The sequence below is a fragment of the Mustela nivalis genome (assembly GCF_964662115.1).
Source record: "Mustela nivalis genome assembly, contig: HAP1_SCAFFOLD_809, whole genome shotgun sequence".
NCBI classification, from domain to species: domain Eukaryota; kingdom Metazoa; phylum Chordata; class Mammalia; order Carnivora; family Mustelidae; genus Mustela; species Mustela nivalis.
This window is the reverse complement of record NW_028135855.1, coordinates 255,425-281,352: the sequence shown is the minus strand read 5'-3', so window position 1 is coordinate 281,352 and position 25,928 is coordinate 255,425.

The following is a 25,928-nucleotide window of genomic DNA, read 5'->3' as shown; positions in this document are numbered from 1 at the left end:
TCGTAGATCCTTCCTCACACGCTTCCCGCCAGCCCTTCCCAGCCTCCGGCTAACAGCCCCAGCCAGGTGGCCCTTTCCTGAACCCCCCGAGGGCATCTTTCCTCCGGGAGGCCCCGTAGAGCAGCACTGGTGGATGTTTTTATGGGTCATGTTCTGAACGTCACACCCGAGTTAAATCTGTGCTGATTCAATTAGAACACGCAAGCTGAGGGACTTCTTCACGTTCCATGACTGGGTCCTAGGTGAGTGGCTTCTCTCTCTGGACACAGGTGTCCTCACTGCCGTGCTGCTAGCGAACGGCCGGGCCCTCCCTGCTCAGCCTATGTGCCAAGCGGTCTTGCGGCTGGATGGCAGAACTGGAAGCCCATGGCCCTGCACACACGGGAAACTGAGGGCCGGGCGGCGGGGGTGGCACACTGCTCAGAGCCACACAGATAGGCTTCTGTCTGGGGTAGGGGGTGGTCAGGCCAAGGCCCGAGGGGCTTTAGAAGCTGCACCTGAGGAGCTGGCCGGGGCTTGGGCCAGGTGGGGTCCCGGCCTCCAGAAGATGCCACGTCCTGCTGCCCCCAAGCTGGGAATGTGTGACATCCCCTTGCAGGAGGGGCTTCGCCGATGTGACTGGTTCAAGGTTCTCACTGGGGGTGGGGTGATCCTGGATTGTTGGGCCACACACCAGCTCCGTGTGAGGAGCTTCCTACGTGGGAGCAGGTGGGTCTGCCTCAGATGAGGTGAGACAAGGGAAGCAGAGGCATGTGTGTGCACACGTGTATATGTTGCTGTGTGTGGGCTTGTGTGTGGAAGAGACAGACCGGGAGCGAGGGAAGCAGGTAGAGGATTGCAGGCGCTGCTGGAGGTGGAGGAGGGCCCAAGGGGCAAGGGCACAGTTGTGTCTGGACTCCTCGGAGACAAGAGAACACACTTGCCTGGGGAGCACGGCCCCGAATTTAGACCTCGTGACTCCAGAGCTACAAGAGAGCGTGTGGTGACTTTTCCCGGTGGCCGCGGGAAACCCGTTAGAGGCATGAGAGCCTGCCTCTAGTTCAAGAGGGAGACGGTCTGTGAGCAGTGCGTCTCGGTGCTGACCGTGACCTCAGGGTGACGTGGATGGCAGTGGACTGGAAGCCACCATCCACTCTGAGTGTTCAGAAATAGCTTTCCACCGTGCGGTCCCAGTTTCCGTCTCCTGGAATGAAGAGCAGATATCAGACTTAAACTAATTCCTTCGCTGGCGGACCATCACGGGCTGGCCTCACGAGGTTCTCCGCCACGTGGACAGTTTCCATGAGACCGGGGGAATGGTTCTTGTGGGCTGCCCACTCCTGGATGCCCCCAGAGCCTTTGTGTGCTGGTCACCCACTGGCCTCCAGCGCTGGAGGCTCGCCCCAGCCCGTACATGTCCTACACTCCAGGGTGCCTGGTGGGGGTGGGGGTGCATCAGCTGTGCTCAGGGAGCGGTTGCCCCATGGTTTGACCAGGGGATGTGACTGGCCACCAAGGACCTACTTCCCTGAGAAAGGAGGGTCCTCCATTGGGCAAAGACTGTCAGTGATCTTTGCTCATCCAGGTGCTAAGGTCCTGCATCTCAGAGAGCAGCTTGGAAGGATCTAGGGCAGGTGGCGCACCCACCGCATGAGCTTCTACGGTGGCCTAATGGCACGTGTTTCTGCAGTTCAGGACTAGGGACCGTGCACCTGCTGCAGGCCATGCCTGGGGCTTGACAAAGCCACCGGCCTCAGGGAACTCCTTGTTTTGAGAAAAAGCTGATCTTTGCATGGTTTGGGCTGCAGGCCCAGCTCAGACGGGTGTGGAGGATCACAGGCAAGGGAGCGTCGCCATGGATGCGGGAAGGGAGCATCGCCATGGACGCGGGGGTCTCTCAGAGGAGCTGTGTCTCCCACTCGTGCAGGAGAACCAAGGAGGGGCTAGACACTGTGACATTCCAGTGGCTTTGGGGCCATGAGCTGGGGTGCTCCTTTGGGTCTTTCTTGCTGTGTGGACTGAGAATCCCTGGGGATGAGAACTCTGTCTTTTGCTCTTTCTTGCCCCTTGGTCCTGAGGGGATGACCAGCAGGCCGGCAGGACCAGCACCAAGAACGTAGTCTTCCTCTCCGTCCTGCTTCCCCAGGGCTGGGCCCAGGTCCTCATGTCCAGGGCAGGAGCTTGCCCTGGCCTGGGGCTCCCCGGTCGGTCCTGGGGATGGCGTGCATGGTGCTGGGGGAGAGGCCTGGCAGCATCTGATTCCTTCGTCCCTCCCTCCGTGCTCGAGGGCTGCATCCCGACCACAAGCCTGGGAAGCTGTTCAGATGGTTTGGATGTGGAGACTGAGGCTTCCTTGGAAGGAAGGGCCACATCCTCGACCCAGTGAGGCCATGTTCTCTCTGACCTCTGCGCCATCTCGCCCGGACCTGAGCATGCTCCCAGGATCCAGGAGGTGTCCATGGCCCGGTCACTCTGTCTGTTCCTTGATGAGCTCCTGCTTTGAGGGCTGCAGAAGGTTCTGGCCAAGAAGAGGACATCCCCATCAGAAGGACAGCTGCCCCCGGTCTCCCACCTCCTGGGCCTTCCTGGTTGTCTGTCCTTTCTGCTGCCGGAGGAGCTCAGAGCCAGCAAGGCATCAGCTGCTGGGGCGCTGGCTCAGGTCCCAAGAAGGTGGTGTCTCTATGAAGTACGGGACTGTCCTGGCACCTGTCGCATGCAGGGCAAATTCTAGGTCCCTTGTCCAGGCGGTGAAGATGCCTTTCTTCCAGGGCTGGGCTCTTCTGGATATCCCTCTTCCCTGCATCCTGCGTGACGCATGGAGGGCTGGTCAGGCGCTCTGGTGCTGTGCAGTTTGGGACCAAACTCGCGTGCGCTGTTCTCGGCCAGAGCCAACCCCTTCTCCTCCATGTAGGGCCAGCCCATCTCAGGACCGCGTTGCACAGCGCTTTGCTCGACCCAATGCAAACACGTCTTGTTCCAGTGGTTTGCCTTGCGGCCCATTCCTCACTGGTCAGAACCTTCTCTGAGGATGGCGAGCGTGTCACATCAGATTCTCGCATGCTCCGTCCTGGCACAGGAACGCTCACGGTATCCCTGGGAAGAATGGGTAGCACTCGGCGCCTGCTGGAGGGTTTGAGAGCACGTCTGTGAGGAGCTGCCCTGTCCCAGATAAGCTCAGGACCAGAATGGGGGCCAGAGGTGCGGGGGATGGGGAGCCTCGGACATTGCTGGCGGTGGCCTGGTGAGGAGCTCCCGACTTAGCAGAGTCACAAGGACTTGTGAGTCCCTGGCTCTGGTCCACACCAGACCTTGAGAAAGCTTTTCTCAGTTGGTCAAGTCTCTGCTGATAGAGTCCACAGCGTGGAAAAGATCAAATTCTGGTGGAGAAGGTGAGCACCAAGAGTGGTACACGTCATGACAGAGGGGAGTGCAGGCCCCTGGGCACAGGCCACGGAGCTGAGGACTGTCATTGGACATAGAGAGGGTGAGAATCTTCAGGGCGACTCCTGAGTAATCAGAGAGGGCTTCCTGGTGGAGGTGACCCTAGCACAGTCTCAAGGACTTCATCATCAGTGGCAGTCGTGCAAAGGGAAGAGTGGGTCGTGCACAGTACTGACAGAGGCCGCTGGCATGAAGTCCCCGTCCCGTGTGGTGCAGCATGGTGTGTGGAGAACTCGCACATCGTGCTGCAGTTGGAGCCCGACATGCTTGCTGGAGGGCGGTTCGGAGGGGTTGCTGAAGCACCAGAGGAACATGTTGGGCAGGAGTCAGGGAACATTTAGGGACACATCCACCTACAGAAATCTCGAGGCCTGGTGAGAGCTGACGCCCCTCCCATGCTCCTCACTGAGCAAGCAGGTGGGACCCACCCGGGCCCTGGAGGACAGGCCTCATGTGAGGCTCCCTTCTGTCTTTGGGCCATCCTGAGATCCTGGGGCGCAGAAGGGCAGGTTGGAAAAGGCATGAAACAGGTCAGGCCAGGGAGGCTAGCCCTGTGATTCCTGGGTCCAGCCAGCAAGGTTGCCTTGGGATGTCTACCCTCCCGACTGCTAGAGAGCAGTGTTTGTGGTCCTGGTCCTTGGGCAGGGTCCTGCTTGGTGCCCCACGTCCACCTGCTGTTCCCTTGGGCTCCCAGTCTCATGGACACCAGCATGCACCTGCTCCATCCTCCAGCCAGGCAGCCAGAGCCGACTCAGGGTCTGCTCCACAGCAGGTGTCAGGCCAAGAGGGAGCGTGAGCTCCTGTGCTCCTGCATGGGGATCCGGGCATGGGCGTGTGGGTGGGTCGTGAAGGAAATCGTTCTCGGACATGCCCAGTGCCACGCTGGGAGCCCTGTGCCCTCTTCATGCTGTCTTGGACGTCAGCATTCATCGGCAGTGTAACTGTCACCCTAGGTGGAGCTCCTTTTTGCAGTACACAACCGGAACAACCACACAGGGTGGCCCTGATGAGGTGCTTGGCCTTGGCAAACTGTCTGACCTCTCGAAGCCTCTCTCTCTTTTGTAAGATGGGAGTAGTAAGAACACGCCCTCAGAGTGCTATCGTGACTCCTGTGGGCTCTGGAATAAGCCACTAGTAAGCAGGCGTGGTATCATCGTGGCCACCCTTGTCCTGTTCAGAAAGGTGGGCCAGGCTCGCCTGGCCTGAAGTCACACAGCAGCAAAGGGCAGAGTCGCATGGGCTCAGACCTCCAGAGTCTGAGGGACTTCGTGCTTCTTCCCCTCAAGTTTCTAGGCAGAGGACAGGTGAGGGGGAAAGGGCCACCCTGGAGCTCCGCGGGGAGGGGCTGGCACCGTCGTGGATTGGACCGCAGTCACAGGAAAGGAAAATGAAGTGACATTCCCCAAGCGTGGTCTCTCTTTTTCCAATTCAGCTTTGTCTGTCAACAGCCAGTATCGTCATCCCAGGCCGGGGGGACCCTGGTCTTTAGGAACCTCTATCACCACGACAGAAATCTCAGCCCTGGCAGAGACACTGCTCCAAATCACACTGCACACTCCCACCCCCATCCTGGGCGTGTGACTCTTATTTGAAAAGTTGATTGGGAGGCTTTGCAGCCCCGTGAAGAGATGTTTTGTCCCGCATCCCATTAAGGGTTTACTCAGCTGGCTGGAACAGCAGGAACAGCCACGGGGCAGCCAACCCCGTGACGGGCAGATGGCTCCCGTCACATCGCAGCTTCACGAAGCACCTGCAGTCACCGTGCAGCTGGTGCCACTGTCCAGGGCGATCCGGGTCCCTGTCTGTGTACCGCCTGCATGGCCTGCCCACCCCGGGGCCTTTGCTAACCCTCTGCCGGCTCCAGTGCTCCACCCGGCACCCCTGCCTGCATCCCAAGCCCACTGCACTCAGGAGCACCCTCCACCTAGTAGGCTGTTCTCCACCAGGGCAGCGGTGTCTCCCAACCTGGGCCAGAGTCAGCCAGGGTCGTTCCGCATGACAGGGAGCCAAGCCGGGGCGAATGCAGTGGAAGGACACCACTCAAATCTTACAGAGCCCAGGACAGCCTCTCAGCAGGGAGTGTCAGCAGTGTGGTGGCTGGGAAACACATGCTGTGTGGCGGGGTCGACACAGAGTGCATGAGGGGGAGACCCCGCAGACCAGAGTGAGTGAGCTGGGGAGACCCTGCCGACTAGAGCTTATGAGCTGGGGAGACCCCATCGACCAGAGTGTAGAGCTGGGGAGACCCCCCAGACTAGAGCACGAGAGCTGGGGAGACCCCACAGATGAGAGTGCGTTAGCAGGAGACCCCCACAGACCAGGGTTCGTGAGCAGGGGACCCCACAGTCCAGAGCGCCCAAGGCAGGGAGGTGCTGCAGACCAGGGTGCGTGAGGGGGAGACCCCACAGACCAGTGCGCATGAGCCACGGAAATTCCGCAGACCAGAGTGCAGAGTCGGGGAGACCTCGCGGACCAGAGCTTACGAGCCGGAGACCTTACAGACTCGATCATGTGAGCAGTGGACCCACTAGACCAGGGCTCATGAGCAGAGGACTCTGCAGATCAGTACGGGTGAGCCAGGGTCCCTACAGACCAGAGACCGGGAGCCCAGGATACCCCGCACACCAGAGTGCATGAGCGGGAGACCTCACAGACAAGAGCACGAGACTGGGTGAACCTGCAGACCACAGTGCATGAGAAGGGGAATCCCTCAGACCAGAGCGTGTGAGCCCGGAGACCCCGGAGACCAGAGCGCTTGAGCTGGGGACCCCGCAGACGGACTTTTACAGCAGGTGCCTTCCACGCACATGCTGTGTCCCACGTGGGCCCTCCCTGCTGTCCATGGGTCCATTCTTCTACACCCTTAAGTCCACAGCAACCCAAGGGGCAAACGGTTGTTTTTACCAACTACCCCCCCCATTTCACGGGGAGGCTGGGACTCAGCCCCTCAGTACCCACGAGACTCTAACAAGCTGCCCGCTGCCCCTTAAGTGTCCGTGGGGCATCCGGAATCAGTGTCCGGGGGGGCCGTATGTCCATGCGCGAGGCGAGGCCACAGCAGCCACTCAGGCCAGGCTCTGAGGCAGGGTCTGTCTGGCCCTGCACAGCCGCTGTGGCCCCAGGGTCCGTGGTTATGGCTGCGTCCCTCCATCTGTCTCTGTGTCCGTGTGTCCTGTCCTGTGTGTGTGTATCTGGAAAGGACGCTTGTGTCTGGGTTGGGGGATGATCCAGGACCGTCTCATGTTGAGATCCTTCGTTTATTTACATTAGGCAAGACCCGTTAAAGGTATCCGCCACAGGTTGCAGAGTCGCGAATGCAGACGTGCCTCTCTAGCAGCCACTGTTCAGCCCCTTCCGGACCGCGATGTCTGACGCAGTGAGCGCGGTCCTAAGAGTAAAAGCGCCACCACTCACGGGGAACGAGAAATCTTAGAGGAGGCACTTGTGCACGTGAGAGGGGCTGGATGACCCACGGGAAACACTGCGGGCTTGGCTGGCCGCGGCCCGTGGGAGTACCCTGCACTCCAGGCACGGGGGAGTATAGGCTGTCCGTGGCTGGGGGCTAAGTGTGCAAGGTTACAGGCCCGGCACGAGGTGTGCTGACCTTCCCACCCCTTTGGCAGGGCGCAGCCCTGGGACTGGCTCAGCGGGCGGGTAGAGTGCACCTGACGTTCAGTTAGGGCTGGGATGAGTCTGGCAAGAGCACGTTCACATACACTGCTGGTCACCACAGCACATGGCAGAGAGAGAGGAGGAGGAGGACCTGGCTGCCCGAGGCAGGTTCCTGAAGGCACATGCCCCGCAGAAGGGGCCTACAGGCTGAGGGACATAGAGGCTATGGGGAGCCATAGGTTCAGGGGGAGGGACCGCCTGGGAGGAGGCAGGGTGGGGGCAGGGAAGGGCTCAGAAAGGGGAGGAGGAGGAGCAGGTAGGAGAAAGTGGTACCTGGGGCGCTGGGAGCAGAAAGCATGGCAGGAATGAGCTGAGCGCATGGCCGGGGCTGGGTATGCAGGTGGGGGCGCAAGGTCTGGTCAGCGGGCAGGTTGGTGGCTTTGCGGATAGTCTCCGGCTGTGCTTGCCATCGGGCGTGGCCCAGGGGAAGGACCTTCATGGATGGAACGTGATTTAGGGGGTGTCTGCTCCCTTGGGGAGTGGCAGGGTCCAGGAGACCCTGGGCTCTCCACTCTCCAGCAGGTGCAGGCATGAACACAGAGCAGAGGGAACTGGGCGGCCAGAGGGATGGTATGCGCAGCGCCCCAAGGGAACAGAAAAGAGGAGCCTGACTCGCAGGGGGCAGAGCTGGGCGTCGAACCCAGGGAGACCTGAACCCAAAGCGCCCATCTGCACCCCACACTGCGCCGCCTCCTGGTCATGGAAGGCTGCAGGTGGGAGAGTGGGTTGGTGGGGCCGGCCACCTGTGCGGATGCACAGTTCTGCTGGAGGTGGGGTGTCGGTGCCCTGACGGGCCTGCCCCCTTCAGACCCACAGAAGCATAAATGAGCTCAGCTCGCTTTGACGCTGGTCTCGGCTCCCAAAGACCCGTCAGCTCAGGGGAAACTGAGGCAGCGTGACCCTTTGTCCTGCCGTCACAAGGCAGGCTTCCCCGGAGCATGCTCTGGCTGGTGGGGCAGGCAGCGGTCCCCACCTCCTTGGTCGAGCGCCAGAGACCCAGGGAGGCCAGGGCGAGGCTGACTTAGAGTCCTCAGATGCTCTGAGGGCCCCAGGCAGGGCGTGCCCACCCCGCACCCCCATCCTGTTTCTTCGCCCCAGGGAGTGTTTCCCAGCCCATTATCACATGAGTGCTTGGCTGGGTCACCCTTTGTCAGGGCAAACATCAGGCATGTGCTAATGGTCCCCTTAACCATGGCCAGTTGGGTCTTAATGTCTGTTCAATGACACCTGCTATGAAGGCTCCCATAACGGAGCTCTTAATGGCAGACGAGGGGCTGTTAGACCTCGGACACTTAGCCCACAGCCATGGACAGATCCCGGAGGGCAGCCTGCCCCTCCAGAGGGCCGAGGGGAGGGGCTTGGGGGAGACACCTAGAGCCCCCCTTGTTCTGCTGGGCCCCTGAGAGTGGGAGACACAGAAGTGGCTCTGGGGGGATGTGGCCAACACCAGAGCCCATCCCGGATTCCTGTACAGACCACTGACCTGCGCTCAGAATGAACACCAAGCACTCTGTTTCCCGTGTGGGGTTGGGGATAAGAAATACCAGGGACGGGGAGCGGGAGACGGGTCCCTCCGTGCCGGGTCCCTCCCAGCAGCAAGCAGGTCCCTCCCTGCCCTCCTGCCCCAGCCTCAACCTCCACACTCGGGTGCGGGGCAGAGACGGCTTGCGAGGGTGCGTGGGGACGTCACCGGCCGGCACATCCGTTCTCAGACGCTCTCTTTGTCCTCACGCCTCCCCGCTTGTGGTACCGAGGCGCGTCCAGGCAGCTGGTGCCCGCTTGCTCCTGGGGCACCTGTCCCCCTCGGGAGGAGGGGTCTCTAGGTGTGGGGATCGTTGGTCACACACGAGTAACTGGAAGCCTTCCACGATGAACAGAATGTTCCCTGTGCTTGACAGGTGTGTGGTGGGACCAGAGGCCTAAGCGGTTAGCACAGCCGGCCTGCTGGGCTCTCTCAGACGGGAGCACACCCGGGAGTTTGCCAGTGGCCAGGGAGGTACGACGCTCCATGAGGACGGGACGGTGTGTGGAACAAGGGGTCACAGGAGGGCACCCACGTCCCATGGACGACAGGACAGGGAGCTCCCGAACGCCCTCTGAGGGGGCGCGCAAAACTGCGGCTGAACACCCAGCATCTTCCTCGAATACAATTAATTCTTTCCATCAGCAGGGAAGTTAAAACATTTTTATATTGAAGTTAACAAGAATATATCACAGTAAAAAAGCAAACATTGCATGGTTCTTTTTTTTTTCTTAGGATTGAATTTTTGAAAGTGAGGTATGTTTTGTGTCTCCCCAGGCCTTGCTGAAATGTCCGTGGCAGTGTCGGCACTCGGGCCCGAAGGACGGGAACGTCAAGGGGCTACTGATGGTGAGGGGTCCCTCCGGGAGGTTCTCATCTGGGAGTGAGCTGGGAGCAGACCCCCATTGGAAATAAGTGAGGCGGACGATTCGTGCAGGACGGAAGCCAGGGCTCCGGCTTGGATCCTCCTGGAACGGCCAATGTAGAAGCCCCGTGGAGGGCAGGACAGCTGGGAGGAGCAGAGGGGTCCGCCTGGAAAGACCTCTGAGGCTCAGAGCCCGTGGCACTGGCTGGGACTACAGACCCTGTGAAACATCTGGCGTCCGCACCCGCTCACCACGCCACCGTCCTGGGTGCTCACGGCATCTGTAACCACACAGTGCGGCCCCAAGGAATACTTCCTGCACACCTTGCAGTCTGTGGGCTCACACTGTCCAGAGCACGTTCGCCCGTGAGACAGCTGCTGAAGCAAGAGCTGTCTGGAACTAAGTAGAACACGGCTGACAGGTGCCCAGGAGCACGTCCGGAGCCCAAGGCCCCTCCAGCCCGTCACTGTCCCCTTGGTCCCACGTGGTCAGAGGTTCCATTCAGGTGTTTCTGGAGAGAAGGCAAATGAGCAGCGTCTCTCGCGAAACTTTGTCCTTTTACTCAGAAAGGAATGCGCTCACCAAAATTTCTATCTGTGCTCACGGACAGGAACCGGGGCGCGTGGCCCACGTGGCCGCAGGGAGCCTGAGAAGGTGAGCCGTCATCAGGAAGCATGACCGCCCCAACAAGCTCAGGGTCCTCTCAGGGAACAAGGGGGTATGGTGGACATGTGTTGGCTGACATGGCTGTCCCCACCGTCCTGGGATGTGATGACCATTTTCATTTTCATAATTTGACGGAGGAGGAGATTAAGGGACAGGCAAGCCAGGTCATTTCTTTCCTGAAGACTACCTAATAGACGGGGAACCGTATCTCTGTGAGACCATAGGCAACCTGAGAGCAGGACTGTGTGTTTGTCCTTTGCCCTGTGTAGCTGTGACCCCATCACCAGACAGAATGTCACTTGGATCGATGCCTGATCGAATGCCTCGTTGATGGCCCAGTAAAGTCCCGTGCATGTCTCAGGCTTCCCCGTCCTCCCTCTCAGAGGAAAGAGTTCCAGAAGCCTCCCCACGCCGGCATGCAGTTCCTCTGGGCCCAGGCAGCGTGGGTGTGCCGGGAGGACCAGTTTCGGCAGACTGCCATCCCAGCCACGTGCAGCTGAGCTCACCAGGACCAAACAAGGCCCGAAGTGTCTCAAGGAGTGTTTTTAACAAGTTGTAAATAATATCTCACCAAGTCCCATCGCTGCCTAGAATTGATGCAGCTGGTGAGAAGTAGTCATGATCCCGTGAATCATTTGTCCATTTACAAGAACATTTCATTCACCTCCTTCCAGAAGGATGCACAGAACACGCTTTAAAAGAAGGCGTAACTGGTACTGACATATGGGAAGGCTGTGTTGCATTCCAGTTCCTCACTGGCTCATGCGGTGTGTGCAGAAGAAGGGATACTCGTAATTACTGGGGATTTTTTAAAAAATAGAGATAATTTGTCTTTAAGAAGAAACACGGGCATCTGCAGAATGATGACTTTGTCTCCCCGTGGTCTGCTCTTGGGTCAGAAACTTGGCCGGTACCCTGCCATGTGATTGCTGGCTTCTGGCCCTGCTCTCTCACTCTCGAAGAAAGGGCGTATGTCTCAGCCTCCTGCAGAACCACCCCGCTCTTGCCTCTTGTCGCCCCTGCTAAGGCTGAGCATGGATCTCCGTATGTTGGCACGTGAACTAAGCAATAAGCCTCTGGAAGAAAGTCAGAATCTCTCTCATGGGGAAGTCTTTCCTGCTACAGCGAGCATCCCTATGACAGTTGGGCTTAAGGAGGAAGGGGGGGAGCTTGGATGACCAGGGTTGCACCAGCCCGCAAACAGAGCAGCCACGCCATGGAACAAAGCATCTGACCCTCCGTGACTTGAGACAAAGGCTATTTCCTCTCATGACCAGGGCTCTGCGGGTTCACCTCGCTACAGCTGATCTGGGCTACCCTCATTCTGGGGCGGGCGAGCGGGGCATTCTTTAGGCTCCTGAATAGACTTGGGTCTTTTCCTCAGCTTTCTGCAGAGGCCATATCTGAAGTGACGCCTCTGCCTGGTGCATAACCTTCTTGGGGGATCCCAGGAATGAAAGCTTGCCCAACTCCAGGGCACAAGGACGTGGCAAGCCTCTGGAGGCATTGCATCAAGAATAGCTCATTGGCCCAGACAGGTCACATGGTCCACCCATGTGGACCACCATGGTGCACCTCCCTCCCAAGGGCAGGGAGGGAGCAGGGCCTGGCCTTGGGGCTCTGGGGATGGGGGAGGGGCTGTGGTGCCTGGGAAAGGGCTTTAGGGTGGGGTGGAGGGGCTGTGGTGCCTGGGCAAGGGCTGGGGGGAAGGGCTGTGGGGTGGGGGGAGGGGCTGAGGGCCTGGGAAGGGCATGGGGCCAGGGGTGGGGCTTTGGTGCCTGGGAAGGGCTCTGGGGATGGGGGAGGGGCTGTGGTGCCTGGGAAAAGGGCTGTGGGGTGGGGGGGAGGGGCTGTGGTGCCTGGGCAAGGGCTGGGGGGAGGGGCTGTGGGGTGGGGGGATGGGGCTGGGGGTCTTGGGAGGGGCATGGGGCTGGGGGAAGGCTGAGAAGTAAGATCTAGAATGAGGCAGTGAATCCTCCAAACTGGAGATTCAGTCTGTCCCAGAGGAAACCATGGGGTCGTTGGGTGGGGTAGGGGGAGCAGAGAAATGCAGGAGAAGCAGAGGGGACACACGGAGTGGGCAACAGGTGGAATGTGCATGGGGAGGGAAAGGGCAAATGTCTCCCAGATCCCCCAAGTCCGGGTTTCTGCCCCAGAAAGGTGAGAGCCACAGGTGTAGGTGGGGCGTTCCTGAGGGACACATTCCACATGTTGCCAAGATCCTCCGAGACGGAAAGGTCCCAGCAGCACCTGCCTTCCCCTGCAGAGAAGCTGTGACCCCTAGTTTCCCCACAGTCAGTCGGTCTGTTAGCAAATACCCCTGGGAGGTCTGGATGGCCGGCGGGCGAGCAGACCTGCACCAGCGTGGGTCTCCTTCCCACCACCCTTGGCTGCCACCCGGCCTCTGTTCCCCGGGCCCCGCTTTTCTGACAGTCTCTTGCCCAGTCACCAAATTGACTTCCCTGTTAGGGAGCAACCAGGTTGCCACTCCTTCAGGAGACTTCCCCTTCCCTGGGATTCTGCTTTGTGGCTCTCATTAGCATTTCCCTCCTGTGCCCCTGAACATTTCTCTTCAGTGTCTCTTCCTGGCACATTCGAACATTCAAGGAGGGGAATGTCAGCAGCAGAGGTGGAGAGAATCACTGAACAGTAAATGCTCCAAAATCTTTTGCCTTGGAAGCGCCGGGAGCCATCTGCTGTGGGGTTGACTGTGGGGCCTGTGCCCCATGTGAGCAGTGACCCCAGTGACAGCCCCCCCAGGCCCCCCCCCACCCCCGCCTCCTCTGATTAGCAGCATTGGCTGAGTCCTTTGCATTGCCCTTCTGGGCTCCTGGGGGCAGGCCTGCAGCCAAGGGAGCTGGACCACCCAGGGCCTGGCAGGGGGCAGGTTGCTGTCCTACCACACCGTAGGAGGGGAAGGGGGCTCAGGTTTCACCTACAAATTTCAACACCTGCTTCTTCCACAATCAGGGACCTTCCACCTGTCTTTCTGCACGCTCCCGCACTACCCCCTGCACTCCGCTAAAACTGCCCCCGTGCTAGTCTGAGCTCCTGCCCACCCTCTTCCTGCCTCTCCATCACGTGTAAATGCCACCTCCTCCATAAAGCCCTCCCTGATTCCCTGGCAGGAGTCACCCACACTGCCTCTCTTCTGGGGCTTTCATAACAGTGTAACTTATCTCCTTCCCCACCTGACTGTGCTTCCTGGCCATGGGGAATTTGCCTCAAACTTTGCTTTCCTCCAGTACCTAACTAATGATTCCAGTGGAGTAGGTCCTCAGTAAATAGCTGAGAATTCATCAAATTGGGGTGGGAGTGGCAATCGGAGAAGCGACCTGATATGTATTTAAGAGCTCCCGTCCCCGGCTTGTTGCTTTGGAAAAGAGAGTGAAATCGGTTTTTTATTGAATCTGCTCTTTGCAGTGATTTTGTGCTCTTTGTTGGGCCAATTACAGTTTTGAAGATGAATTATGACAGGCGGGTACCCGCGTGCCTGCATTACCGTGTGCTGGCTGTGTCATTTAGTGGCCGGCATCTAGGAGGGGAGTTTGTTGATGTTTCCATTAGAAAAAAAAAAAAAAAAGAAAGAAACATTAGGATCCATAAAAAACAACGAGCAATGATATTTTCCTTTTTATTGGTTCTTTTAAAACATTCGCTGATAATTTCCCCCATGCCTAATAGGCACATGCTTGTGTCTTTAGGTAAATCCAAAATTTGCAGAAACGCATTCTTATGATTGTTCAGCTTCCTCCCATCGTAAAGCCCAAATGAACAACTTCCCAAGGCAGCAGGCGTGGGTCTCCTGGAGGGCATTGACCCGGCCAAACGGGTCACCTGGGACAGAAGGACTCACCTGAGAGTGAGCACTGACTGTCCAGCTGTCCTCCAGCCAAGGGGGTTTAAACCTGAGAGCATTAAAGGCAGCACAGATGGGGGAACAAAGCCTGGGCTCTGGAGGGAGGGGCCTCCGCAGCCTTCAGGATGCCCACAAGACCCACCCTCCTGTCTGTATTGTGGAGCTGGACAGACCTCTGAGTAGGTGCCGGTGTGTGTGACTTTGATCATGTGTGTGTGAGCGTGAACATGCACATACCCGTGTGTTTGTGTCTGTGTGTTAGTGCATGGGGACATGTGTGTACATGTACACGTGTATCTCCAAGTGAGCATGTGGGTCGTGTGTGTACGTATGTGATCATGTGTGTCTGCCTGTGAGTGTGATCGTCTCTGCATGTGAATGAGTGTATACGTGTCCATAGCTCATGCAACAGAGTTCAGCTCCCAGCCACCTAGTGAACAGAGAAGCAGTTTGCAGAGTCCAGGGTGGGGTGACTTTGAGGGTGAGACATGCTGGCTCAGGGTCACTGATAAGGATCTAAAGTTGCCTCTGGGGGGTGCCTGGGTGTCTCAGTCTGTTCAGTGTCCAGCTCTTGATTTTGGCTCAGGTCATGATCTCGGGGTCGTTGGATTGAGCTCTGCATTGGGCTCCACGCTCAATGGAGTCTGCTTGAGATTCCTTCTCTCCCTCTGCCCCCTCTGCATGCACTCTTTTTTTTTTTTTTAGAAAATTTCCTTTATTGAAATTACATATATATAATATGTCCCATGATATAAAATTCTAGATAGTAGATTTTAAAAAGCATACTGGAAAATATAAATATCCATTTTCCTATGTATATCTTTTGTGCACTTAGAGATTTTTTCTAGGTTTACATTTTTCTTTATTTTACAATCTGATTCTTAGTTGTAGTAAAAACAAATATCATAGACAGGTATACAGCAAAAAGTAATTCCCTTCTATCCATCTCTTTCTCAGATATTGGTAAAATCCTTTCAAACTTTCAAGCACACAAATATATTTTTGTTTTTTACATTCATGGTTTCGCATTTATACATGTTGTTCTGTCACTTAATTTTTTCACTGAATACTGTAATGGAAATCTTTCATGATAGTACAGATAGAGCTACTTAAAAAAAATAGTTGTATTGCAGTCCTTTATATATCAATAACTATTTAGCTAGTTCCCTCATGAAAACTCTTTAAGGTGCTTCCAATATTTTACTAATAAAAGCAATACAGCAATGAACATGCTGGCAGCTTATTTAGAGAAAAGCACTTATTGTATTTACCTGCATATCTTTACACCCCTCTCTTCCTTTTAAAATATTTTTTTAAAGGACAAGTGAAGTATTAAAAGCAACTAATGGAATATGTAGATACTGTGTGAGTTCAAAGGGGAAAAAAATCAGGGTTTTAGCAGAACAATTTTATTAAGTTACTTGTGTCAACAAACCAGAAAGCCATGTAAAACTAATTTTTTTTAAAGATTATGTCTGAGCTTGGGCAGATGGAAAGTTATCTAGATTGACTGCTCACTCCCTGTGGAATTTTTTGAGGATTCCACTTTATTTCTTAAAATTGTCCTTTTCCTGTTCCACGCTCAGAACTATGTGGTGTAGCTCAGTTCACTTGAAACTATCAGGCTTGTTTGGCAGCAGGTGATGGGCATTTTAAAAATTTAAGATGTTTTCTAACAAGATGCCATCATCCACAAGGAAGAACCTGGGTTGGTGGGCAGGAGGGCTTTGTTTTGACAAGCCCCAAACTCCATGTACAATAAATACAGGACATGGCTTCATTAGCATATGGTCTTAGGACAGCTGCCCTTTATTTTATACTCGTGACCTTGTACTTTTGAACAGTTGGTGGGTGTTTTCCTTGAATACTTGGTTTTGATGATACTGTTCTAGGCTCTCGTCTAGTTAGGCAATTCTGTGTTCTTCTTGACCTCATAAAAGGATATGACAACTATAAAGTGGTTACACTGTTGTTCAGATTCAGTAAATATTTCAATTAGGGGAGTAAATAATTTTAGACTGGGAGTGTAGCTAACTCTTGCTTTGGGAGTGTGCTCCTTAGTGGACTGGATCTTGGATGAGGGGTTTTACAAGGAGTGTGTAATGGATATCTGGGCTATCCAAAAAAAGCAAAGGAAATTTCTAAAGTTTTTCTTGCAGCAATGCACTGAAACAGAGGAGGGGTGCAGTTAGGATGCTTGCCTTTCTTATCCGCTGGTGAATTTCGAAGGTATCAGGCTTCCTACTGCTTCTGGCACCTGTTTTCAAGTGTCCCTTTTAAGGATTCAACAAAGTAGTAGAGAGCTCCACCTGACTCTTGTTATCTTCCATTTATTCAACACAGATAATGGGCGGTACCCGCAGAATGTTCTGATCTACTAATAATTGTGTTGTCCTTGATGGGTGTGCTACCCTGATAGATTGGGAATCTCTAGTTTATGGCATAATTTCTCCTTAATTTTGTCTCAGGCCTTGATAAAACTTAGCTAAAAACATATGAGTTTTTCTCCGCCAAAAATTCCATGCTGCTGGGCCAGGCACAGCCTACTCTGTTTACCGGCAAGACTATGGTCGATGTAGGACTCCCATTCCTTCTGGTTGACCTACAAGACCCAAGACTAATGTATAACCTCCTCGTTCGTTGGCTGTGATCTTGTATCTAATCAATATGGGACTGAGGAGTTTTGGGGGTGACAGTCCTTTCAGCGTCGTCCTTGCTCCCTCCCTCTCCCAGGTGACTTGTTTCTTCCTCATTCTTCTCCTGAGTGCCATCCGGAAGGGGCCCCCAAATGCCTGGCAGAGGGAAGAGATGCACGGAGGGAGGCCTGGTGCTTGTATGAAGTGGGATGTCACTCACCGCTCAGGGAGCTGTCAGACCCTCAAGGCAAAGCTGTCCTCCTTTGCCCTGAGCCACAGTCGTGGATGCCAGACCCATACTCTAGGCCAGGAGTGTCTTTACATCGCCCTAGGGCTGTGAAGCAAGAAGATTCCGTGGGGTCCCCAGTGAGAGAGGAGCAGCGCTTCCAATAGGCAAGGGTGAGTCTCCCCAGTTTGCCCTCCCCAGGCCAGTGTTCTCCCAGGCCCATCCCCGAAACGGAAAACCTACTCTCACTCTTCAAGGGTCTGTCCTTCCAGCCCTACCCGCTCCACTGGGCCACGGGAACCTGGAAACGGTGGCGTCTGGCTTCCCATGCCAGCCTCCATTCGGCCCCCAACTTTTGCCCACATGACCCACAGAGGAGACTCAAGAGAGCTATACAGAGAAACTAGAACAGGCTTTTATTAATGAAATGAACACTACCTAAAGGTTCTGAGAGGAACGTGGGGAGAGGGGAGGGGAAATCTGTGGGCAGCGGCAGGAGTCCCAGGAGCTGTGGGACTGGAGGCCCAAGGGACCCGATTACCGTGTACTGTCCGAAGGCCCATGGCCCCTGGGATCACAGACGAGGCTTCAGGCCCCCACCTTCCTTAAAAATGGTAGGTCAGGGATTGGGAAGTTTTCCCAATGTTGGAAGGTGGAAGTACACCACTAGATATGTCTCCAGGTAGTTATTGGCTCAGCCAAGCCTCTCCCTTTGGGCCCTTAAGAGGTGGGCTATGATGGGGGAGAAGATGGTTTCTTGCACGGTGCAGCTCTTTTAGGTCCTCTTATGTGCTGGCCACGGGATGACGGGTTCTTGGTGGCAAGGCTGGTGTGGGCCATGCTGACCACAAAGGCGGTGGTGCTAGGAGGAGTGGCCAGGACCCCCCCGTCCCCATGGGCAGCCTTGCTGGAAGTGCCGCCCTCCGATCTGGACCTCCCCTTGGTCTTGTGCCTGGGGATGTGACTAGGAGGAGGAGCACTCGGGGCTCCTGACACAGGCTGGTTCGTTGTGCTTGCTCCCGTGGTCCCCGACAGGGTGCTCTGGCGTGCGCGGCCCCCTGTGTTCGGGCCCAGGCTTGCCCTGGAGCCCTGCGGGCCACCTGGGGCCCTGCTCGTTGATGCTGAGATGCAGAGTGCCCCAAATCTGGAGCACAGATCGGCAACATCATCCCCTCTCCCCAAAACTGGGGGTGCTGCCGAAAGCCTCATGCTGATGGTGGCCGGCATTGTGGTGTCAGTTTGGGGGCCGGTGTGCTGGCTGTTGGGCCCAGCATGGGACACAGTGCTGGGCATTTGGGGGGCCGCTGTCAAGGCAGGGGCAGCGGCAGTGGGCTGGGATGTGCAGGAAGATATCTTGTTGCCCGCTGAAGCTCTTCTGCACCTAGTCAATCTCTGGGCAGGGGATGAGGGGGTCTTGGTGGCAAGGCTGGTGTGGGCCGTGCTGACCACAAAGGCGGTGGTGCTAGGAGGAGTGGCCAGGACGCCCCCGTCCCCGTGGGCAGCCTTGCTGGAAGTGCCGCCCTCCGATCTGGATCTCCCCTTGGTCTTGTGCATGGGGATGTGACTAGGAGGAGGAGCACTCGGGGCTCCCGACACAGGCTGGTTCGTTGTGCTGGCTCCCGTGGTCCCCGACAGGGTGCTCTGGCGTGGGCGGCCCCCTGTGTTCGGGCCCAGGCTTGCCCTGGAGCTCTGCGGGCCACCTGGGGCCCTGCTCGTTGATGCTGAGATGCAGAGTGTCCCAAATCTGGAGCACAGATCGGCAACATCATCCCCTCTCCCCAAAACTGTGGGTGCTGCCGAAAGCCACAAGCTGATGGTGGCCGGCATTGAGGTGTCAGTTTGGGGGCCGGGGTGCTGGCTGTTGGGCCCAGCATGGGACACAGTGCTGGGCATTTGGGGGGCCGCTGTCAAGGCAGGGGCAGCGACAGTGGGCTGGGATGTGCAGGAAGATGGCTTGTTGCCCGCTGAAGCTCTTCTGCACCTAGTCAATCTCTGGGCAGGGGATGAGGGGGTCTTGGTGGCAAGGCTGGTGTGGGCCGTGCTGACCACAAAGGCGGTGGTGCTAGGAGGAGTGGCCAGGACCCCCCCGTCCCCGTGGGCAGCCTTGCTGGAAGTGCCGCCCTCCGATCTGGATCTCCCCTTGGTCTTGTGCCTGGGGATGTGACTAGGAGGAGGAGCACTCGGGGCTCCCGACACAGGCTGGTTCGTTGTGCTGGCTCCCGTGGTCCCCGACAGGGTGCTCTGGCGTGGGCGGACCCCTGTGTTCGGGCCCAGGCATGCCCTGGAGCCCTGCGGGCCACCTGGGGCCCTGCTCGTTGATGCTGAGATGCAGAGTGCCCCAAATCTGGAGCACAGATCGGCAACATCATCCCCTCTCCCCAAAACTGGGGGTGCTGCCGAAAGCCTCATGCTGATGGTGGCCGGCATTGTGGTGTCAGTTTGGGGGCCGGGGTGCTGGCTTTTTGGCCCAGCATGGGACACAGTGCTGGGCATTTGGGGGGCCGCTGTCAAGGCAGGGGCAGCGGCAGTCGGCTGGGATGTGCAGGAAGATATCTTGTTGCCCGCTGAAGCTCTTCTGCACCTAGTCAATCTCTGGGCAGGGGATGAGGGGGTCTTGGTGGCAAGGCTGGTGTGGGCCGTGCTGACCACAAAGGCGATGGTGCTTGGAGGAGTGGCCAGGACCCCCCCGTCCCCGTGGGCAGCCTTGCTGGAAGTGCCGCCCTCCGATCTGGACCTCCCCTTGGTCTTGTGCCTGGGGATGTGACTAGGAGGAGGAGCACTCGGGGCTCCTGACACAGGCTGGTTCGTTGTGCTGGCTCCCGTGGTCCCCGACAGGGTGCTCTGGCGTGGGCGGCCCCCTGTGTTCGGGCCCAGGCTTGCCCTGGAGCCCTGCGGGCCACCTGGGGCCCTGCTCGTTGATGCTGAGATGCAGAGTGCTCCAAATCTGGAGCACAGATCGGCAACATCATCCCCTCTCCCCCAAACTGGGGGTGCTGCCGAAAGCCCCATGCTGATGGTGGCCTGCATTGCGGTCCCAATTGGGGGGCCAGGGTGCTGGCTTTTGGGCCCAGCATGGGACACGGTGCCAAGTACCTGGGCGGCAACTGCCAAGCCAGGGGCAGCTGCAGTGGACTGTGAAGTGGCCGAAGATGGATTATTACATGTTGCAGCTCTTTTGCACTTAATCAGTCGCAGGGCAGGGGATGAGGGGGTCTTGGTGGCAAGGCTGCTCTGGGCCTTGCTGACCAGAGACGTGGAGCCACTAGGAGGAAAGGCCAGGATGCTCCCATCCCTGCAGGCGGCCTTGCTGGAAGTGCTGTAGCCGTCCGATCTGGACCTCTTCCGGCTCAGGTTCCTGGGGATGTGACTGAAGGGAGGGAAACTCGGGGCTCCCGACACAGGCTGGTTCGTCGTGCTGGCTCTAGCGGTCCCCGACAAGGTGCTCTGGCGTGGGCGGCCCCCTGTGTTTGGGCCCAGGCTTGCCCTGGAGCCCTGTGGGCCATTTGGGGCCCTGCTTGTTGCTGCTGTGATGCAGAGAGCCCCTAATCTGGTGCACAGGCCTGCAACATAATCTCCTCTCCCCAAAACTGTGGGTGCTGCCGAAAGCCCCATGCTGATGGGGGCCGGCATTGTGGTGCCAGTTGGGGGGCCGTGGTGCTGGTTGTTGGGCCCAGCATGGGGCACAGCGCTGGGCAACTGGGGGGCCGCTGTCAAGCCAGGGGCAGCAGCTGCGCCAGGGGCGAGGACAGCAGAGGAGGTTACCGAGCCTGGCTGGGCACTGGCACGGGTCCCCCGGGAGGCAGATGCGGGTAAGGGAACCACATAACCTACCTGGGTGCCACTGCCCAAGGACAGCTGGACTACTGCCGTGCTCAGGGCCTGGAGTGGGTCTGGAGCCTGAGCTGCCGGCTGTCCATGCGCGGGAGAGATTTGAAGGGTGCTGGCTCCGGGCCACTGCCCACCAACAGCCCCGAGTGGGGCCTGGGCAGTGGATCCCGGGTTGCCCCTACCTCCAGGCAGTGCAGGCAGCCCTGGGGGGACTGTGACTGAGGCTGTGATGTCCCCGGATGGCATCGAGGGGGCCTGGGTAGATGCAACGTTGCTCCCACTGCAGCCAGGGTGAGACCCCAAAGGGAGAGGCTGGGAAGAACTGGAGCAGTCCCTGGAGGTGACCTGGGAGTCAGAGGCTGGCAGCGGAGCAGCCACTGCAGCAGGCAGGGCCAAGGCACTGGATGGGCTAGCTGGGCCACAGCTGCAGGTGGCCTCTGTGTCCCCTCGAAGAGCATCTTGGATGCGCTGGAGAGCAGCTTTTCTTTCCCGGTCCAGGTCCTCAACCGTCACTCGAAACCCCGGCTCAGGGGGTGATGGCAGCCTCAGAGGCTCCCCTCGCCTGTGTGGCAGCAGAGGAAACTTGCGTTTTCGGGGCCTGGAACAGTCAGCTGGGGATGAATAGTTCCTCTTCGCTGCCTTCTGCCCCGTGGTGGTATCGGCAGCCTTTTCCGGCTGGTTCTTTTGGCAGAGTGCAGGCACTCTGGCTGGACACAAGAGGCTCTCTTGGCTGACTTTTTTGGGGGACCTCGGGGGCTGCGAGGCCTGACTTGTGGCCAGACGCCTCTTTTTCTGGACCGGGTGGCAGCCCCTGGTGGAACTGTAAGAACTGGTGATGGCATTTCGAGTGGGGCAGGAGCTCCTGTGGGAGCTGGGGGACTTCTTACTGTATGGGTCTTCTGAGCTCTCTTTCCGGGGGACGGCTCTCGGCAGAGGCCCAGGCCTGGGCACAAAGGGAGAGAGGCCTCCGTGGACCCCCAGGCGCCTAAATGCCCCCTGTGGGGCCTCAGTGCCTTTAGGGTCCTTTCTGTGAGTCTCTATCTGGGCTGTCCCTTTGCCGCTCTGTCTGGGATTTCTGCACACCTGTTCCGCTGTGGAGTCACCATGGTCATTTCTGGGTGTTGAGGGCCGCAGCCCAGTGATGACCCGCTTCTGCAGCAGACAGGGGGTGACCGTGTCCTCGATGGACTCGGAGCAGCAGCGGCAGGACATCTGTGATCTGGCATCTGACAGCACTGATTTCAGCCGGCAGCCCCACCTACAGGAGGAGGTAAGAAGCCCCAGAAGAAAGCGCGGGGTCGCCAGGGTCCCTGAGTACCTTCTCCAAGCTGCTAGGACGGAGCGCGGATGCCAACTTGCGGGGTACTTGGAAGACCGCCTGTGAGTGGACCCCGGGGCGTGGACCGCCGGGCGAGCCCTGGCCTCCAAGAGTTGTCTGCGGCCACAGTGAGCCCGGTGGGGGTGGACCAGCCCTCCTGGCAGGTGCGGACCCCGCAGAGCCCGGGGATGGGTGGAGGGGCATGGCCTGCTCCAGGAGGTGCCCATAGAGCAGTCCGGTAAGGTCAGACGCTGAGGATAGCGAACTAGGCTCGCAGCGCTCTCCTTCAGCTGCCAAGTCACGGCTGAAGGCCTAGAGCACAATGCGGGGCCTGTTGCCAGGACACAGCTTTAGAACCTGGAACCTGAGGAGTAAGCGCGCGTGCAGGAACCCCTGTGCACGCGCATAGCTTCTGTTGGGTCACCAGCCAGTGCAAGAATCAGGCCTGCAGAGGCGCCATGGGGGGGTCAACTCCCTCGTTCCCAACCCTTGGGGGATTCACAGATCTCTTGGGCTTGGAGGCTGAACTGAGGAAGGGGAACGGGAGTGCAGTGGGTGCCAGCATTCTCCCCTGGCTGGGCCTGAAGCACTAAGGGACAAGAGTTGGTCCCATAGCCGCGCCCCTGCAGACCCATCAGCCGGGCATGGCAGGGCTACATGCATTTTCTCTTCCCTGGGCAAGTGCCTGCATTGCCTCCTTCTCTGGGTGTCAGGCCCTTTGGTTCTGGGTGACATCTTGGACGGTGGGCTCACATGTGGTGCGACTCTGGCCTCTAGGAGATGCTCTGAAGACCTTTAGGGTTCTTTACCCATTTTGATTAATCCAGCAACAGGGTGAAGGTCCAAGTGGGCATTCCTGGTGCTCACAGTCTTAACTTGATCGTGGCACAGGGTTAGAAGGTCATCTGGAGCCCTTGACCACCTCGTTGCCAGGAAAAACACATCTGGGGCACAGACGTGACAAGTGGTTAGTGACTTTAACAGAATCCCTAGAAGAGAGAGGCCCAGTTCAGAAGATGAGTTCATCTGGGTTGTCAGTCAGGAGGGTTCCACGCAAGGTGCTGTTGGCATGAAAGTTAGGGGCAGCCGGGACCCCACGTGAAGACATCAGGACTGTGGCCACGCCTGGCTTCCATGAGGACCTCCATGTCTGGCTGGGAGCAGAGCTTCCCACTCCAGGATTGCGGCAGCTACCGTGAGCCCCAGGCCCGGTGGGCAGCTTTGCAGCCCAGAGGCCTCTGTCCCAGCCCCTCCTCTGCCTCTCTGCCCCCCCGGAGCAGCTCACGCTTTACCTGCTCTACAGCCTGGGGCTCTTGGTAACACCTCATTGAGGAGAACTGGAGTTCTACTTATAGAGAGAGCTGAAAATCTACTGTGTAGACAACAGGGAGGGGCCCAGAAGTGTCTGGAAACTGAAAGAAGTGACCTGAGTGGGTCTATGTTTTGCAACTCAGCCTGGCAGCAATGTGGGGGGCAAACTGGGGAGAAGTGAGGATTGGAGAGGGACGAGCAAGGAGATCGGTTCGGTGATCCAGGTGAGCAAAAAGGAAGGTGAACCTGGACAGAGGCTGGGGGCCAGGAGGGGTCAGGTCAGAGGTCGAGGGACCAGGACCTGAGGGTGGATTCCTCCTGGAGAAGCCTGGACAGGAGTGAATGGTAGTGACCAGCTCCATGGAGCAACAGTCTTGGAGATGAGGAACAACAGATAAAATACCTGGAAGGGACTGGACTGAGGTGGGGGAGGAGACACATTTCCTCTGAGGGCTGCCAAGGAGGCTAGAGAGCTTGGAGCATAGCAGAAGGGGGCAGGCATTGGATGGAGCCCTGGGGAGTTGATGCCCACCCCGCCCCCCAGGGAAGATGAAAGAGATATTTTCCTAATGCTAAGCTGCCAAGCATTCCTCCATACTGCAAACAATCAACTTTCTTTTTATTTGGCAGGAAAATCCCTAATGCATTTCCCTGATGCCCCAGAATTTGGGCCTTCTGCCAAATAAAGATCTGGGACCCCTGTTTTTCATTTGTTGGAGTTTTGGAAAATATGGCAAACGTGCTCAGACCACACAATTCAGATTACTCTCAGAAATGGGAGTATGCTCTACGTGCTTCCTGGGAAGCTGGCTCTGGCCACTTCAAGTTCTCTCTCAGCACCGCTCCTGGCTCTTAGAGCTACTTTGTGGCTGGTTCAACTGTCAAGTGTTCTAGAATGCATGCTGGAGTTCAAAAACTGACTGTGAGAGAGTAGACCAAATATGTCAACACTTTTGTATACTGGATACTTGAGATGCTTTTTTTTTTTTTAATATTTTATTTATCTATTTGACAGAGATCATGAGTAGGCAGAGAGGCAGGCAGAGAGAGAGAGAGGGAAAGCAGGCTCCCCGCTGAGCAGAGAGCCCTATTCGGGGCTCGATTCTAGGACCCTGGGATCATGACCTGAGCCGAAGGCAGAGGCTTTAACCCACTGAGTCACCCAGGCACCCCGAGATGCTATTTTTTTTTAATATTTTATTTATTTATTTGAGAGAAAGAGTGAGAGAGAGCATGAGCAGGCAGAGGGAGAGGGGGAAGCAGACTCCCCGCTGAGCCGGGAGCCCAATGCCAGGCTCCCACCCAGGATCCTGGGATCAACCTGAGCTGAAGGCAGACGCTTCACAAATGGAGCCCCTCAAGCGCCCCGAGATGCTATTTCAAACACAAAAAGGAACTAAAGAAGATACATTATTGGGGTGTCTGGGTGGCTCAGATGGTTAAGCCTCTGCCTTCGGCTCAAGTCATGATCCCAGGGTCCTGGGATCGAGCCCCAGATCCGTCTCCCTGCTCAGTGGGGAATCTGGTTCTTTCCCTGCCTGCTACTTCCCCTGCCTGTTCTCTCTTTCTCTCTCTCTTAAAGAAAATACATTGTCAAAGTTAATTTCACATATTGCTTGTTTTAATGTGGCTACTAGTAAATTTAAAATTGCCCCATATATAATATATATCATGGTATATTTCTATTGCATTCCTTTGAGATCACCTTTTTTAAGAAGATAATTTCTGGGTCCAAGGTGTTTTTCTCACTGGCTGGATATGAGGGTAAATTATGAATTTTCCAAATGCAGCTTTGGAATAGTTTCACAGAAATTCAGTATTTCATGCCCTCCCCATGTTTTCTTCACCTCGCCCAAGAACACAGATGCCCCAGAGTAACAGTATCTACAAATACAGCACAGCGCCACTCTCCAAGCGCGCACACAAGACACGGACGCATTAACAATCCAAGAGCCACCAAACAGTGAAGGAAAACCAATCTCATGTGAGCACCCCGGGCGGTCAGCGGAAACCTTAGGCTCATGCCCTACGAAGAATGAAAGCTGTAGTCTGTAAACTTCTTTAAAAAAAGAAAATAGTGGGATAGGAGCCTGGCACCATGAAAGTCGGGTTTCCATGGAGACCAGCATTTAGGCACGGTTCGAACCTTCCACGTGGGAGCTTCCGCACGTAAGCAGGTGGAGTGGATGCGGAAGCATCCCCGTGAGCGTGGTCCCTGCCAACCCCATGCGGCTGCCGCGCAGGTGGGGCTGGCCTCCGGCGGGCACACACGGGATGTACTACACAGGGGGCACAGATGGGGCATCCCGTGGTGATGGAGTGAGGACCCAAACCAGAGCTGTGGAATCCAGTGTGGTCAAGGGGGGCAGGAGAGGATTTTAGGCATTGGCGGTGGAGCGGCACTTCAGGATGGTTTTCCCATTTGTCACCTTTGTGCAATTAAAAGCAGATGGTAATTAGCCAATTCTTGTGAAGAAAAGAAAGAGTCAAAATAGCACTTTCCCAGCTAATGGTGACCCAGACACACAAAACGGCACAGTTACTTACTTTGGAATCTTATTGGAAAGAGTTTGCAATGCTAAACATCCGGAGAGGTTTTTCTGG